General features: G+C 42.8%; 1 non-coding gene across 1 annotated transcript; it reads left to right on the plus strand.

The window, feature by feature from the left end:
• Positions 1 to 5809: 5809 nt before the first annotated feature.
• On the plus strand, positions 5810 to 5916 carry LOC125575981. The gene has a single exon (XR_007314521.1). It is a non-coding gene; the product is annotated as a small nucleolar RNA R71 (small nucleolar RNA).
• The last annotated feature ends 11125 nt before the right edge of the window (positions 5917 to 17041 follow it).

Consider the following 17041-nt stretch of genomic DNA (forward strand, 5'->3'; position numbering starts at 1 on the left):
TAGTGTCAAAGGACAGACGAGAATGCATGGATTGGTGTCGTATCGATGTTTCCGAATAGCTCGGTCGCTACGTAGCGACCAAACGGGACGGACGCTCGGTCGCTACATAGCGACCGAGTGGAACAGACGCTCGGTCGCTACGTAGCAATGGAGCTTGGCTCGAGCTCGGTCGCTACGTAGCGACTGAGCAGAACGGACGCTCGGTCGCTACGTAGCGACCGAGCTGTGTGCATGTTTGGTCACCGCGTATCGATCGAGCTTGGCTTGTCTGCGGTCCGATTGCCATACTCGAGCTTGGCTTTTCTGCGGTCCGATTGCCATACTCGAGCTTGTCCGCGGCCGATTTGGATACATGTCCGTTGCCTTCGGACAATCGTATTTAGTGGTTCGATTGATATTTGAACAAGATTTTACCGCAAGGCTCTTCGTAAAGATATCTTTACGAGGATTACTTTTTGTAAAAATGTTCATGCTGATTTTTACGGATTTTCAGACATTAATTTCGTCGTGACCAATTTTGACCCCAACAGTCGTTACCTTCCAGACCTGTCTGAAAAATCTGATCCCATGTATACCAAGCCCCAAGACAAGCGGTTATGTCAGGTTTAGTGTTGGAAATCAGCTTTGGTTACTTCATACGGTCAAGGCAAGTGTGTAGTTGATAGGTTGTTCTGCTTTAGCATCTATAGTGTTATCTGCAATCAGTAAATCTAAAATGGTGCTAGAGAATGGTTAGATATTCAAGTTTAAATCAATATAAGATCATAGTCCCATTTTCAATAGCTAAGAATAATTTATTAAAATTCCTTTTATATAAGAAAAAAATAATTTATAACAGTAAATCTCGCTCCAGACTTAAATTACACTGTCCCAGTGTAACTCAGTCGGAGTTATGATGGAATAATTCATAAGTACGAAATGTAACAAGTAAGGAAGATACATCTGACCGGATTAGATATCGATCAATGTGAAAATGTTGCATCGATCGTCGTGTGTTTGTCTATGCCGAGTGATGTCGACGTCTCGTCGGCGGTTTATATTCAGGTCCTCCTACTTGGGTCTCCTAAATCTGAAAGAAATAAAACGAAAGTAAATAAATACTAGCTAATAAAACCAAAATAAAATACCTAATAGTGGGTTGTCTACCACTCAGCGCTTGGTTATAGTCATTTAGCTTGACTGTGGTAGTGATTGGCTATTTGGTGGATAAACAGCTGCTTGTTGCAAAACAAGCATCCACGTCATCTCTGCACATTCTGGACCAAGATGCAATGAAACTTCTTGTGGCCTCATCATTTCTTGTCCATTTGTCATCCATCTTCTTAAGTACATTGGAGATGTTTTGTAGCCTATCTTGAACATTGTCAATGCTGACCTGGTGCCAGCTTATGTTGTCATAGGCATATGCTGAAAGTTCTGTCATTTCCTCGTTCATTGACTCTATTCTTTTGTGTATCAGCTGCTTGCCGGCTGGTGTAGGCTCGGCATCGATCGATGCGATTAAGTGTTCGTCGGTCGATCTCGGCGACTTACCATCGAGCGATTTCGCTTGCTTCCTGTCGATCGATGCTGATATCTGGTGTTGAGCTGCGAGTTGCCTCTGAATGGCTTTGACTTCTTTCTGTAGCCATTCTGCGTGACTGTCTAGTGCACCGATTCTGTTGTCGAATGGAAAGTAAATGTCATCGCAGCGTTTGTCAAGTCGTTCCTCCATGGTGTCTATAGCAGTGTAGATCTTGGATGTGATCTTGTTAACCTCTGCTGCTGTGTAGGGAAGTAACTCTACAGGATTCTTGCCATCGATCCATGGCCCTTGTAGTCTGTCGATTGAAAATGAGTTTGCCTGCAAAAAATTTTGATTAGTAATTTTATCAATATCCCTTTGGGCATGAAGTATTTGACTAGACAATTTGTTTAGATATAGCATGACTGGTGATAAGAAGCGGTCATGCATGTCCTCGTAAGTCTGCAGCCTATCATCCATGGCGGAGATCTTAGCGTCAAGCAATGTGATGGTACACACGTCGATCGATGTGGCTGGTTGTTGGTCCTTTTTGCGAATGGTGTCCAGATCTTGCTGTAGTAGCTCGATTTTAGTGCTCAGCCAGTCCACGTTGTTGTTGAGAGGGTAGTACACGTCGTTTATCCTCGTGTTGATATATGAGACTTCCCATTCATCCTTGTGTTCTGCTGAACATTGCGGTTCTGCAGGGATCTGGGCTGTCGGAAGACTGACGTCGATCGATGGTGCATGTGGTGCGTAGATCGATGCTGAGGTCATGGCTTCCTTCTCAAGTTGTTGTCGTAAACTCTCAATTTCTGTCCTCATTTCTACCATACTTCTGAAAAGCTCATTGTAGCCTCTATCCAAAGGTTGATGTGTATCTTCTACCAATGATTTGAGCTCCTCTCCCAGTTTTTCCTGAGCTCCACAAATACCAGTCACCATCTCGTTGTTTTCATCTTTGGTGTAGAGTTCGGGTGCCAGTCTTGTGAGTGTGAAGGAAGTGGCTTGTTCTGGAAGACAGATATGGCTCTCTTCAAAAAGAGATGCTCTTTCCAGTAATTTCCTGATGTCGTCCTTTGTGACAGGTATCATTTCACCAGCTACGTCTCGTGCGTGTCCATACTCATCTCTGTAGACTCCATACTCATCCCTTGGTTCCCAAGTGAACTTTCTGGCTCCGTACATGTCAAAAGCGCAGTATCCAAATTCATAACGTCTGTCGATCGACGTCGGGTCATCCGGTCATCCTTATCGGTCGATGTTGGTGTTATCCTGTCGATCGATGTCTGAGTTGTCCCGTCGATCGATGCTTGGCCTTTTGGTTGGCATGATTGATCTGGATTGATTTCTGTTGCGGCGACTCCTACGTGTTTGTTTGGATCGGTTTGAATGACATCCGGAGTGCCACGTTGCTGTGAGAATAGGTTGGCAGGTCCATTGGCCACTTGAAGGATATCTGCTATGTCCTCTTTGGATACTTGTAAGATCCTTCCATCTATTGCACGTGCGTTGCCATCTGGGTCCCTGAAAATACCAAATTCATCAGGTGTTAGAAAACCGTAATCAATGTTTGCATTATCATTCAATTTAGAAATAGAAAGATTAGGTTTAAGAGTAGTATCGATCGATGTTGATACAGATGCATCGATCGATGGCAGAATAATTTCTGCAGAACTTGTGTTCTTGAGATGATTGCTCTTCATGGATTTTCCTGTTGATGTAGACGGAAGAGTGTTCATCATTTCTGCTTGTGTATCTGCTCTGGTGTGTGGATGTGGTTTCAGGGGTGCAAAACGTTTTAAATAGGTATCTATAAACCTAGTTGGAGAGGGAATATTCTCCTGGTCTTGGATTTTCGCTGCGGCGCGAATATCCATCGACGTTCCTATATGGGTGTCGATCGATGTGAGCGGTTGTTTTGCTGGAAGAGGGTGGGTATCGACCGATGTGGAGTGCACTTCGTCGAACGATGTTGGAAACGTGTTGGCGAACTTATGTGTTTCAAATCTTTCATCCTCATTTCTATCGCACGTTCCTTCCAATAATCCTCAATGTATTCCTCTGTATGTTCCTTGTTAGGTGAAGTAATTAAGTGTCAACTGCAAAACTTTCATGGAAACCACTGTCTGCCCAACTGCCTATGGAATAATCATCACGTCCTCTCTTGCTTGGAGGTTGGAAGGCAAAGTGTGGGTAACAATGATTAGGTAGAGCGAAATGGTCAACCGGTTCTTTACGTCCAGCGACGTGTTGTTGCGGTCATCGGTCACTGTTGACTCATTGGAATCGATCGATGGAAAGGTGTGGGTGTCGATCGATTCCGAGTACTCTGTTTTGTACTCTGATTCGTACTCTGCTCCACAATGGCATGCGCCAATGAAGCCAAGTTCTTTCCCATAATCCACAGAATTAATAATTTTTCTCTTAGGTCGGATAGGGTCGTAGTGGATGTTGGGGTCTATCAGCGTCAGACACAATTTGTTTTTGTTCATGTCACATACAGCTCCAACTGTAGCTAGGAAAGATCTTCCAAGCATAAGTGAAGAGTTCCAGTTAAGCTTGATGTCCAGGACATGAAAATATACCGGGACAAGGGCATTACCAATCTGTACCTCCAGATCTCTTATGATACCTCTTGATCGTTTTTCTGAAAGATCCACGAAGGTGAAGGAATCTGTTGAAGGTTCGATGGTCAAACCAAGATGGTCTGCCATGATCCTAGGGAGGATACTAACTGATGCTCATGTGTCACAGATTGAATGGGGAAATTCAACACCTTTGACTACGCATGGTATTGCAAACTTCCCAGGATCACTCTTCTTCGACAATGTGATCCTCTGTCTCATCTTTTCTCTTACTTGATGAAACCTTATCCTAATGTCCTCCTCAGTTACCTTTGTTTCTCTGAAGAACATCCACAACCGGTGTGTGAAGTAAGCTTCATTAAAAGGTTTTTCGATTGGGATTCTGAGGATTCTTTTAGTGAAACCATCCATCTCCTTATCGTTAGCTTCCCTCTTAAGGTTCTTAGGAATTTTCTCCTTTCTTTTCCTTAACATTCTCCCTTTAGTTTCCTAATCTTCTTGAACTGGTTCTGGTGAACTATTTAAAGGGTTGGGTTTTGGTTCGGGTGGGCTAGCTAATGGTTTAGGTGGTGGTTTGAGTGCGTTGATATAGTCATTATCGATTGAGGGTAACCGCACTCGGTATGTCAGAGGTGCCTGTCGATCGATGGGAGGTGTATTGTGACGATCGACGTCGGACTCACTCTGTCGATCGATGGTTGGGTCAACCGATCGATCGATTTTATCATAGAAAGGGGAGGGTGGGTGAGGATGCTTATTTGCGAATTCCTCATGAGTTAGAATTCGAACTGCATTGTATTCAGTCGATTTAGCGGACGACGTCGATCGATGACTAGAGTAATCTGTCCATCGATTTTCGTCATGGTCTGTCGATCGATGCGAGTTAATCGACATCGGTCAACACCATTGGGATCCGCCGAGACTCATGGAGCTTTCGATTTCGAAGTCTCCTTCCTCAAGCTTTTCATGTCTCACCACTTGCCAGAAATCATCATCTATGATGGCATTTACGTGGTGCTTTGCTTTATCAGCTCCTGCCTCTCTAGCGAAAGCTTCTTGCCTCTTTATAGTTTCGCCAGTCTGAATCAGTTGCGTTTCAAGTTTTCTCACCTGAGTCCCTAGGGTCTCGATTTTGGTGTTCAGATTGTTGTAGGCGGAGTCTATTTTACCGTTGAAATCCACGGTGATTTGTTGTTGTCCCAACAGTACTCGATCAAGCATTTCTTCGATCTTGCTTTCCTGAGTCTGGGGTGGTGGATTCTGGTAGTAGAAGTTCGAGTAGCTTTTTCTGTTGTTGAAGGGTTTTTAAAATTTTGAACTCTGGTTACTTCTTTGCACATTTCCAAAGAAGTTTCTGTTTCCGCCCTGGTTTCCAAATTTTTGGAATCCGGTACCTCTGATGTAGTTCACATTTTCTTCTCCTTCCGTTTCTGCTACTTCTCCTTCAGCTAAACAGACTTGCTTCCTAAGAAGCTCGTGCACCACATCTAACTTAGCTCTTACTTCGTCCATATGTTCCTTCCCGATAGAGGCTACAGACTTCTTCCGTTCAGAGTCAGTGTCTTTGGTACTGCTGCTGTTAGCAAGGTTTTCGATAAGTCTCACACCTTCTAACGGATTCCGAGTAGTAAAGTTTCCTTAACTCGCCGTATCAAGAGCCATTTGATACTGTAAGGCGAGGCCTCGGAAGAAAGTGCTTAGCAGCTGCACTTCGTTAAATCCGTGGTGTGGACAGTCTCGATGGAAGAACCTAAATCTAATCCACGCATCTTTGAAAGACTCTCCAGCCTCCTGCGAGAATGTGGAAATTTTGTTTCGAAGTTCTTCAGTGCGCGCCTCATCGAAGAAGTTTCGTAAGAAAGCATTCTTGATGCCGGCCCAAGATGTTAAGGATCCTGTGGGTAGCTGCCTAAGCCAGTGCATCGCTTCTCCATTCAACGTGTATCTGAAGAGCTTGCACAGGAGGTAATCTTCGGGGACTCCTTCCATCCGAATAGCAGCAATTAAATCCTCGAACCGTTCTAGATGGTCCATAGGATGCTCGTGCGGTAACCCAGAGTAGGGTATCTGCGACACGAGAGTGTAGTATTGAGGCTTCAGCTTGAAATTCTGCTTCTGGATCTCCGGAAGTCGAATAGCTGATCTGTTGGAATAGTACTCATCTGGACGATTGTAGTCGGCCAGTGGTGTCGATCGAGCGTCCTCGTCTACAGGTTAAGCAGCTCCTGTAGCATCAGCATCATGGATTACAGTCCCCTGAGCGTCTATTTTCTGACATGTTGCATTACGCAGATGACCGTCCTGGTCATACATGTTTCTGTTCTCGTCATGTGTTAGAATAACAACATTTACCATTTTTTACGACACGGTATCGATCGACGTACGCGGTGTAATATCGATCGTTGTCGAATGATTAGGATCGATCGACGATGAAGGTCTGGTGTCGGTCAACGGTTGGTTGTGAGTATCGATCGACGACGAAGTTGTTGCGTCGAGCGATGTGGAACGTTGACCCCTACGGATGGTGCGTTCCAAGTGAGCAGGATCGTCTGAGAACAGCAAGTCTTTCTCCTAGTTGCTTCTGGTACCGCTGGGCATGCACCTGAAAAGACAAAAAAAAAGATTATGTTAGAAAGTGGGTAGAGAAGAGAATAAGAATCAATAAAACTAAATCTAATGGCGATCAAAGCTCCCCGGCAACGGCGCCAAATTTGATGCCACTCAAATTACCCTAAGGAGGGTTACTCTCATCAAAAGAGGTTCAGATGTAGTACTTAGGGATCAAATCCACAAGGAGCTAGGGAACAATTAAATCTACTGTTTAATAATTCTAAGAGTTGTAAATGTTTAGATGAAATAGCAATAGTAACAAGCCAAGTAAATAGTAAATGTAACTTGGTTGGAAATGATATTAGACGCAGGGCCACTATTTAGGTGTTGGAGATTATAATATCTATAGATGCCTATTTGTTGCATGCATGATATGTTAGAGCTCAACCGCTTAACTCAGTGATCAGCTGTCGCATGTTTTAATGGTTAACAAGCTAGATCTCGTGTCTCAACGGTTAGTATGTTGACAACGAAATAGTGTCGATCGATGGTCCTTTATGGACGTCGACCGATACACCTTTACCTACGTCGACCGATAGTCAGTTAAGGTCATCGATCGACGGGTTCTATCCAGGCCTATGCGCGAGTATGATATGCCCTATTAAGATACTAAATTGGCGGTTAGCCCTCTCTAGCAGTCCTAATATGATAGATAGATGTCAGGATGGAATAACAAGAATGTTTGAGTATGCAATCCTATGATCATGTTCTAGTTAGCAAGGCTAAAACAAACAATGAATATAAATCTATCATGAATATCACAACAAGACAGATCTATAGTTTGGGGCTAATCCCACAAACCTATCTGAACCCTGGATCTAATAAATGAACTACTCAGACATAGCAAAGCAATTCATGACAATGAAGAAATGGAAATTCATAGTATAGATGAAAAGAAATGAAAACAAGGAGTTCCAATCACAAGTGATCTTCTCTCCAAAACTCTCTCTCTCTCCCTCAAAGTAAAACTGTAACAAAAAGCTCTCCCTGCCGTCAAAACACTTAGGCAGTATATAATATACTAGGTTAAAAACTCGTCAGGGCATTTTTGTAATTTGGCTTGGACTTGGGCTTCAAGTCCATTGGATCCAAAATGTCGCATGTCCAATGTCTCGACATCGATCGATGGTACTTGTGTACATCGATCGATATTAATCTTCATTTGTCGAGGCAGATCATGTGTCGATCGACAGCACTGGATGTGCATTGATCGATTGTTCTTCCTCTCGTCGACATGGTCAGCTCGGATGAAATGTCCTTTAAGCTCCAAAATGCTCCAAAGTCATAGCTTTACTCCAAAATGCACCTAAACCTGAAAACATACCTAGAAGAGTAGAAAACATAGATATATATATATATAGTAAAACACCTATATACCATGGATGAAAACGGGTCAAATCCAAAGTATATCATCTACCTCAATCCACTTCTCTGAAATCTTGTGTCCAAGCACAATCCCTTCTTTAACCATGAGTGACACTTCTCCCAGTTCAGCACAAGGTTGGTCTCTTCACATCTCTTTAGGACCCTGCACGGATAGGACAAACAAGCAGAAAACGAAGATCCGTAGACAGAGAAGTCATCCATAAACACCTCCACAACATCCTCTATAAGATCAGAGAAAATGGACATCATGCATCATTGGAAAGTGGCTGGAGCATTACATAGCCCAAATGGCATCCTTCGATAAGCAAAGGTACCATAAGGGCATGTGAAAGTCGTTTTTTCGTGATCATTTGGATGTATGGGGATTTGGAAGAACCCTGAATACCCATCAAGAAAACAATAATAGGGATGGTTTGCAACTCTCTCTAGCATTTGATCAACGAATGGCAATGGAAAATGAATCTTTCTAGATGCTGAGTTAAGTTTGCTATAATCTATGCACATCATATGTTCCGTTATTGTTCTTGTTGGAATCAGTTCATTTTTATCATTTTTAACCACAGTTATTCCACCCTTCTTTGGGACAACATGCACAAGAGACACCCATTTGCTATCCGAAATAGGATAGATTACACCTGCATCTAGAAGTTATAGAATCTCTTTCTTAACAACATCTTTCAAATTGGGGTTCAACCTTCTTTGATGTTCTATAGAAGTCATAGATTCATCCTCTAGGTGTATCCTATGCATGCATAAAGAATGTGATATCCATTTAATATAATCTATTGAGTAGCCTATTGCCTTTCTATACTTTTTTAGTTCATTCAAAAGTTTAGACAATTCAGTTTCACTCAGTTCACTACTCACAATGACAGGGTATATCTCATTTTGTCCAAGATATGCATACCTTACACCAAGGGCAAGAGGTTTAAGCTCCACTTTTGGTGCTTTGAGTTCACTCCGATCATCTTCTTGGAGGTTCTCTTGTTGATCAACTGAGGCCGCGTGATGAACTTCTTGTGGAAGCTCTATGAAGTTGTCTTCTTCACTTTTCATCCTCACATACCTTGCACTCTCTTCATCTTCAATCAATTGAGTCTCTCTATCAACTGTTAGGGCATGTTCAAGAGAGTCTTCAATAGCTAATTCCTCCAAGTATTCTTCAGCTAAAGCTTCCATCTCCTCAATGAAGAATGCTTGGCTTTGGTTAGTGGGCTTCTTCATCACCTCCTTGATGTCAAAATAAAGAATGTTCCCCTTGCCAAGATGAAGATTAATCTTTCCTTCCTTAACATTCACAACAGCCCCTGCTGTAGCCAAAAAAGGTTTCCCCAATATCAAAGGATCTGTTGGTTCTTCATCCATCTCCAAACCACAAATCTGTAGGAATCTCACAATTTCCCACCATAATAGGGAGATCTTCTAGGATACCAATGGGAATCTTCACTGAGCGATCAGCTAGCACAAAAAAAGTCTACACTTTTCGTATTGTGTAAACACAAACCTCTTAGCAATGGAGAGAGACATAAGGCTCACACTTGCTCCGAAATCACAAAGACACTTCTCAAAAGCCAATGGCACAAGCTAAAGTGAAGCTTCCTGGATCTTCAAGCTTCTTAGGGATAGTTAACCTTTGGATAATAGTACTACACTCATGAGAAAGAACCACCATGCCTTCCATCTCTTTCTTCTTTTTAGTTACAGCATCCTTGAAGAACTTGCTGTATTGAGGCACTAGCATCAAGGCATCAATTATGAGCATAGTAATCTGAACTTCACTCATTTGCTTCTAAAACAAGGCCTTGTATTGCTTCAAAAGCTGTCTCTTGAATCTACCAGGGAAGGGAAGTTTTGCTTCATATGGAGGAGGATTGAATGGAGCTCCTTTTGATGAAGTAGTAGCTTCGTTTTTGTTCACAACCTTCTTCTCTTCTCCAACCTTTCCTTTCCCTTTAGCTTCAACTGTCTTCTCCAAGATCTCTTCATTGGTTTTCTCATCCACAATAACCACATCATCATCCACATTGATGACCACCTCCCCTTCTTGCTTTTCATTATCCTTAATGAGAGTTGTAGTATAGTGGTAAGTATTCATGTCTGTCACGCGGGTGACCCGGGTTCGATCCCCGGCAATGACGCCAAATTTGAAATGGACTTTTCAAAGGTCCAATAATCAAATCATTATAGTGATTAAGATGTCAATCCATTTCTAAGTATTTTGACTCAAAGAGCATGCAGGTTCTAACTTAATCTAAGTGTAATCAAGTAATAAGGTGATTTTGAACTAAAATACTAGTAACATGCAATAAAGAACAAAGCTTTCCCTTTCTATGGAATGGAAGAACTCATGGGCTAAGGGAATTGACCTTGGGTGATCAAATTTCAATCTAAAGGCGGTACTTTTCAATCAATCTAACAACCTTAGACCTAGGCACAATCCTAAACAAACTCTATCTCTAGATGAATGCTCATTCACTAAGATAACTCAAGCATCAAATCTCTTTGGTTGAATATTATCTAAGCAATCATTAAGTTCAAGTCTATTAGCCATCTTAACACCTTTAACATCAAATCTATTTGGTAAAGAATGTTAAAAGCTTAGTAGAGTTGGTTCAGGCATTTCATCGAACACCTTTCGGGTATAAAATGCCTAAAGCTCAACTTTAGAGAGGCCAACTCTAAAATTGCATTAAAAGTACTCTACTAGCAAGGAATAAGATGGATATGTAGCTAAACACCCTAGATCTAGCTTAATCACCCTTAGTCTCCCTAATCCATGAATCCAAATATGACTACTCACTAATCTTCATGATAAACCCAAGAATAAATGATGATTTGGTGTTAATCATGATTAGTGATCAATATAACTAAGCAATCAGAAGAGAAAATGATCAAGATTAGATCTTTCACCTAAAAGTTCGTTGTGATTAGATAGAAAATAAGATAAATCGCAACTTTGGGATTACAAAAGTATTTATATGTCTTTGGTAAATCTAATGGTTTCCATTAAAAAGTCTCAAAAGCCCTCTAAAAACATTAAAATTCGCCTAAGGATAAGTCTCGACTCGGGTTTGAAGCGATCGGGAACAACCCGCGTCACTCAACCCGCGTCGGATAGTCGTCGAGCTTTCTTCTTCATGTGAGTTGGTAGGCGTTCCCGCGTCGCTTCACCCCGCGTGACTCCATCTTGAGTTCTCTTCGATGTGGGAACCGAAATTCGCACTGTTGATTTCCGTTTAAATAAGGAAACTAGGAAAACCCTAATTTCCCAGAGGTCCCGGATCTCTGCGAGAGCCAACGACAAGTGATCGAATATATGCGGAAATCATGAAAAGATAACAAACGAGTTTAGAGAAAACAGTAGATCTTATTTCGAGTCCGCGTAAGAGCGTTGCGATCATTACAAGAGAATACAAAGGCTTTGGCCGCAGGGGCCGTCAGCGAGTTACCTAGTTCTAGCAACATAAAACCCAAATCCTAGTTGAGTCGCAGCTCGATAACAAAGGACAAAAAAGATATCTAAAAGGTTTAGATTGATTTCGGACTGAACCTTGTTAAAGGCTGCCTACGTACCCCTTTCGAGGATCAAGCCGAACGTAGTTCAATTGATAGAGCTGGACAAGAGATCGAACTGCCTGGGCGAGTTCGTCTAGTAATTGAGTGCCAGTCATAGAAACCGAACTTGTCGAGAATAAGCCTAAAGTTTCAAAGTGCAGAGAATTCCGAATCTAAAAAGCTCTCTTTTTGCTCCTCGCCTAGGACTCCTTATATACTAGCTCCAAGGTCGGTTTACGCTTTTACTCTTCTGCCCTTAAGCCGTCATAGCATAAAAATGGAGATATTCCATTTTTCCCGATCTTCACAATTATCTTCAAAACTTCCGTATTTATCCGCGGAAACTTGACATTTATCCTTCCTTGTGGACCAAGCGTAAACCATGCTGTGGTTTATGGGCTTTTGGTTAGGAAAATCATAGGATGGGCCTCGAGTCGTGTTTTAGGTCCCTTTGGGCCGTCTTCCGACTCGACACGTTTACTACGAGTTTTCCGCGGTTTCTAATCCGCGAAGTTTGATCGATGAATTAGAATGGCGGGAAACATGGACTGAGCTTGCTACGGTCTTCGGGAGATAGCATTCGAAGGTTTTGACGAGAATGCAAGAACTGGTGTCGTATTGACGTTCGGAAAGGTTCAATCGCTACACAGCGACCGAACTTTGGCTCGAGCCCGGTCGCTTCGTAGCGACCGAGCGGGAGGAGCGCTCGGTCGCTACGTAGCGACCGAGCTTTGGCTCGAGCTCGGTCGCTACGTAGCGACCGAGCGGGACGATCGCTCGGTCGCTATCGCTCGGTCGCTACGTAGCGACCGAGCTTTGGCTCGAGCTCGGTCGCTACGTAGCAACCGAGCAGGACGATCACTCGGTCGCTACGTAGCGACCGAGCTTTGGCTCGAGCTCGGTCGCTACGTAGCGACCGAGCTGTGTGCATGCTTGGTCGCCGCGTATCGATCGAGCTTGGCTTGTCCGCGGTCTGATTTCCATACTCGAGCTTGTCCGCAGCCGATTTGGATACATGTCCGTTGCCTTCGGACAATCGGTATTTAGTGATTCGATTGAGATTTGGACGATATTTTACTGCAAGGCTGTTCGTAAAGATATCTTTACGAAGATTCCGTCGCGACCGATTTTGACCCCAACAGTTAGCCCCCCAGCTCGTTAGAATCATGAGCTTCTAGCGTGAGGTTCTAGCGAGTGGCTTGGCAAGTTAGGCAAGTTAGGTGAGTTAGGCGGAATTAATGGTTGAAAAGGTCTGTGGTAAGTGATCTTCTCGCTCTCCTAAAAGTAGAAAACGCGATAAGATTGGGGCTGCGCCTTACGACGGCTGCCTACGTACCCTTGTTGAAGGGATCAAGCCTTTCGTAGTTCATCTTGGAGTTAAGGTTCTTATGACTAGTTTTCCAGTAGGACCTTTATGGTCTAGTTTTTATGTAGCGGTTATAAGGCGTGTTGCTGCCGATGGTATTTTGTATGGATGTTGAAGGAAAACTGCGAGTTGTCATCTCGTAATCTAACTCTGTGTTAATTGCTATACCCGTAATCTGTTTCGAGAGTTTTCCGCAGCGTGTAAACTTGCGGGATTTCTGAAGATTCTCGAATATTGGCAAAGAGACAAATTTTGGGATCTCGTATCAGGGTGTTTGATACTATGCCTAGAGATGTTAGAGACCAGTGCGCTGGGTTTAGGGCAAAACCTAGGTTTACTCCTGGTTTTAGAGGTTGCGATGACTAATTCGACTTACGTATCCCGTTTCAGTTTCATCTTGATTCCATACCGATTTAAAGTCCGCGATAGGTTCTCGGCTTATACGACTTTTATGGTTGGAATCGAGCATCTCTCCGGAGATCGGAAGTGCTGGACCAAAATTTCGGATTTCTTTTATACCGCTATTATCCTTGTGTCGGATGTACGAGAGTCATCTCTACGAGATGGCTAAGTCTGTTTAGGACGTTGAGAGTTTGTTGTGATCCGCAACAAACTTAATGGTAAAAAATACCGTTTCGAGTCTTCGCGAAGGATATGTTTTGAGAAGATGTTAGTGCGTATGACTGTTTGGTCTTCCATGAAGGTGTTTTTATTCGAGGAAGGAAATTTCGTCGAAGAACTAATCGTCAGGCGTCTGCGACGTCTCGCGATGCTGAAGATTTGTTATTCTTTCGTATGCCACGTTTCGTGCTTGAAATGTTCGCGGGCTTGAAGATATTTCGCGATGTTGCAAGGGTTTAGTCTTAGCCATGCGTTTGAAAAACATTCTAGTTTGACTAGGAATGTTCGCAGCCAAAATTGTTGTTTCATGTTTGGATGCTAATAGTTTTATTTGCGATCGAGGAATTATGACTGAGGTGTCGTGTGAATTTGTCCATGGGAAGAAGCGTTTTCCTTCATAGTGCTTTGTGAAGTGTTGGCCTTCCGAGATGTATTTCGTGCATTTTTTAGGATGTTTCGTATAGCTCTAGAAGCTTTGTTACGAATTTTTCCTTACATGCCGCGTATTATGGTTAAAACGTTGCGGGCTTAAAGTGAATTGTGGAGCGTATTGAACTTGGTCAATTTTCGAAAAGTTTAGATTTTCCGTTAACCGTTTGGTTGTTAGGACTTAGTTTCGTTACAAAAAATTTATCATATGATTTCCGACTGTGGGCTATACGATAATTTATCATATCACATAACCGATTTTACGAAGGTCGTAACTCAGTGATATGTATACATATGTCAAAGTAGCATTGTTTCTGCGGGTTCTACGAGAAACGTTCCCGCTGTGATTTTGATCTTAGGTGAAAGTTGCTTGGAGTTACTCATGGAGTATTACCGAAGTTTATTTCAATACGATCTAGTCACGAAACGTTTTTCATAGGTTTTTCGAGAGGATTCTCATGACACATTCGTTTCTTGAACGAATTGGTCAACCAGAGGTGGATCTAGCTAACCATCGAGAGGAAAGTGATCCTTTTAATGTGCACGATGCTACATATATTCTCGAGTTTTCTTTGTCCCAAATGTTTTCGATGCTTTTCCGTGACTTACTTGGTACAACGGAAACTGAAAGAAATGCTTTGGTGATTGAAGATTTCTCGTAGAAATTTTTAAAACGAAACTGGCTTTCTGAAGCCGAAAAAGGCTTCAATATTTTGGCTAATCGTCGAGTTTCAGTTTGATATTGGTACAAGTTTTCTGTACGCATGATTGCGACAAGAAATGATGTATAGTTTTTGAGATTATGTTCATGATCGTCTAGATATGTTGCTAGCGTTTAGACGAATATTAAGATTGTCGTTTGCCTATTCTTGACGATTTGCAGAAGTTTTTTGAAGTTTTGGGAATATACGAGTATAGTATACGTACCTACTCCCCCTTTTTTTTTCTTTACGAAAGAAAACGGTTGAACCGATACTTTGAGGGTTGTGTACGTTTCCTCTTCTGATGTTTGGAATGATCGATAATTCGGGGCAATTTATAGACGACGCTTGGACTGTGATTTGGTTGTTTCCACGTTGACGACTTGGGATATGTTGGTTCCGAGACAATTGCCAGAAACGAATCGGTTTTAAGACGACGTTCATGTCTCTAACTTTTTCTCTCTTTAGGAAGCGAGCTTGATATGCGTGGCGATCGTTTCTCGACTTTCGGAGAGTTTAGATCGGTTTTCAAGAATTGGATGAACAATTATGGAACAATATATCGAGACAGGAAAAATCGCTTAAAACTTAGTTCGCTAGACTATCCGCCTAGGTTTTACGTTCCCTAAAGTTCTATGGCAGCCTCAAAGTAATTTCCTACGAAAATTCCAAGTCTGATTTCCAAAATTTCAAGTCGGAAATACCTTAGTTCTCTCGAAGATGCAGTTTTGTCCCTTCTCAGTTTTGCGTGCTCATTTCCGTTTCCTATTCTCGTGTATGTTCGCCATTTCCGATATTGGTGTTTATCCTTTGAAACTTGACATTTATCTTCCGAACTTGACTGTTATCTTCTCCTTAGATAAGACGTCGATTTTTGTGAAAAAATTCAACGTAATCGTATAGTTAAGGCGGCTGAGGTGTTAAGTTAACAATTGCCGTTTTATATGATTAATCTGAATCCATGCGAGAAAATAGGTCTTTGCGGTTTTTTTTTTTATACCGTAAAGTCTCAATGGTAACTTCAATCGAGGCGAAACAAGAGACGTTTCGATCGAAATTCGAAAGTGAACGCAAAGATGGAGGTAGGGTGAGCAGAAACAAGCCAAGGAGTTTAAGATGAGGTTTACTTGTTTTTGTCGTAAAATCTCAACGGAAACTCCGATTGAGACGAAACGAAAAGCGTTTCGATGAGAATTCAAAGGAGAACGCAAAGGAGGACCCCTTTGAGGCCTGACAGGACGCTATAGCGAGTGAGGATGTCATCTCGGTCGCTATAGCGAGTGGAAGGGAGCCGAGACGAGTCCCACTTGTTTTCGTCGTAAAATCTCAACGGAAACTCCGATCGAGACGAAACGAAAAGCGTTTCGAAGAGGATTCAAAGAAGAACGCAAAGGAGGAACCCTTTGAGGACTTACAGGTCGCTACGTAGCGACTGACAGTCTGACAGGTCGCTACGTAGCGAATGGAAGCAAGCCGAGAAGCGTCCTACTTGTTTTCGTCGTAAAATCTCAACGAAAACACCGATTGAGACGAAACGAAAAGCGTTTCGATGAGGATTCAAAAGACAACCCAAAGGAGGACCTTTCTGAGGCCTTACAGGTCGCTACGTAGCGACTGACAGTCTGACAGGTCGCTACGTAGCGAGTGGAAGTAAGCCGAGAAGAGTCCTACTTGTTTTCGTCGTAAAATCTAAACGGAAACTCCGATTGAGACGAAACGAAAAGCGTTTCGACGAGGATTCAAAAGAGAACCCAAAGGAGGACCTTTCTGAGGTCTTACAGGTCGCTACGTAGCGACTGACAGTCTGACAGGTCGCTACGTAGCGAGTGGAAGCAAGCCGAGACGAGTCCTACTTGTTTTTGTCGTAAAATCTCAACGGAAACTCCGATTGAGACGAAACGAAAAGCGTTTCGACGAGGATTCAAAACAGAACCCAAAGAAGGACCTTTCTGAGGCCTTACAGGTCGCTATGTAGCGAGTGGAGAGTTGGCTTGAGCTCGGTCGCTACGTAGCGACCGAGCAGCGTGTGTGCTCGGTCGCTACGTAGCGACCGAGCAGCATGTGTGCGCGGTCGCTACGTAGTGACCGAGCAGCGTGTGTGCTCGGTTGCTACGCTCGGTCGCTACGTAGCGACCGAGCCGTGTGCGTAGCGACCGAGCTGTGTAATCGTTTTGTTGCGTTTCCTTTTTCCGCGATTAACGTAGGGGTTTTCAGCGTTTTTTTTTGGGAGAACAAGTTTTATCCTTCCGAAATGTTTTCGGAAAACGTGTTTTGGTAAAAC

This window comes from Brassica napus, chromosome A6 (assembly GCF_020379485.1).
Source record: "Brassica napus cultivar Da-Ae chromosome A6, Da-Ae, whole genome shotgun sequence".
NCBI lineage: Eukaryota > Viridiplantae > Streptophyta > Magnoliopsida > Brassicales > Brassicaceae > Brassica > Brassica napus.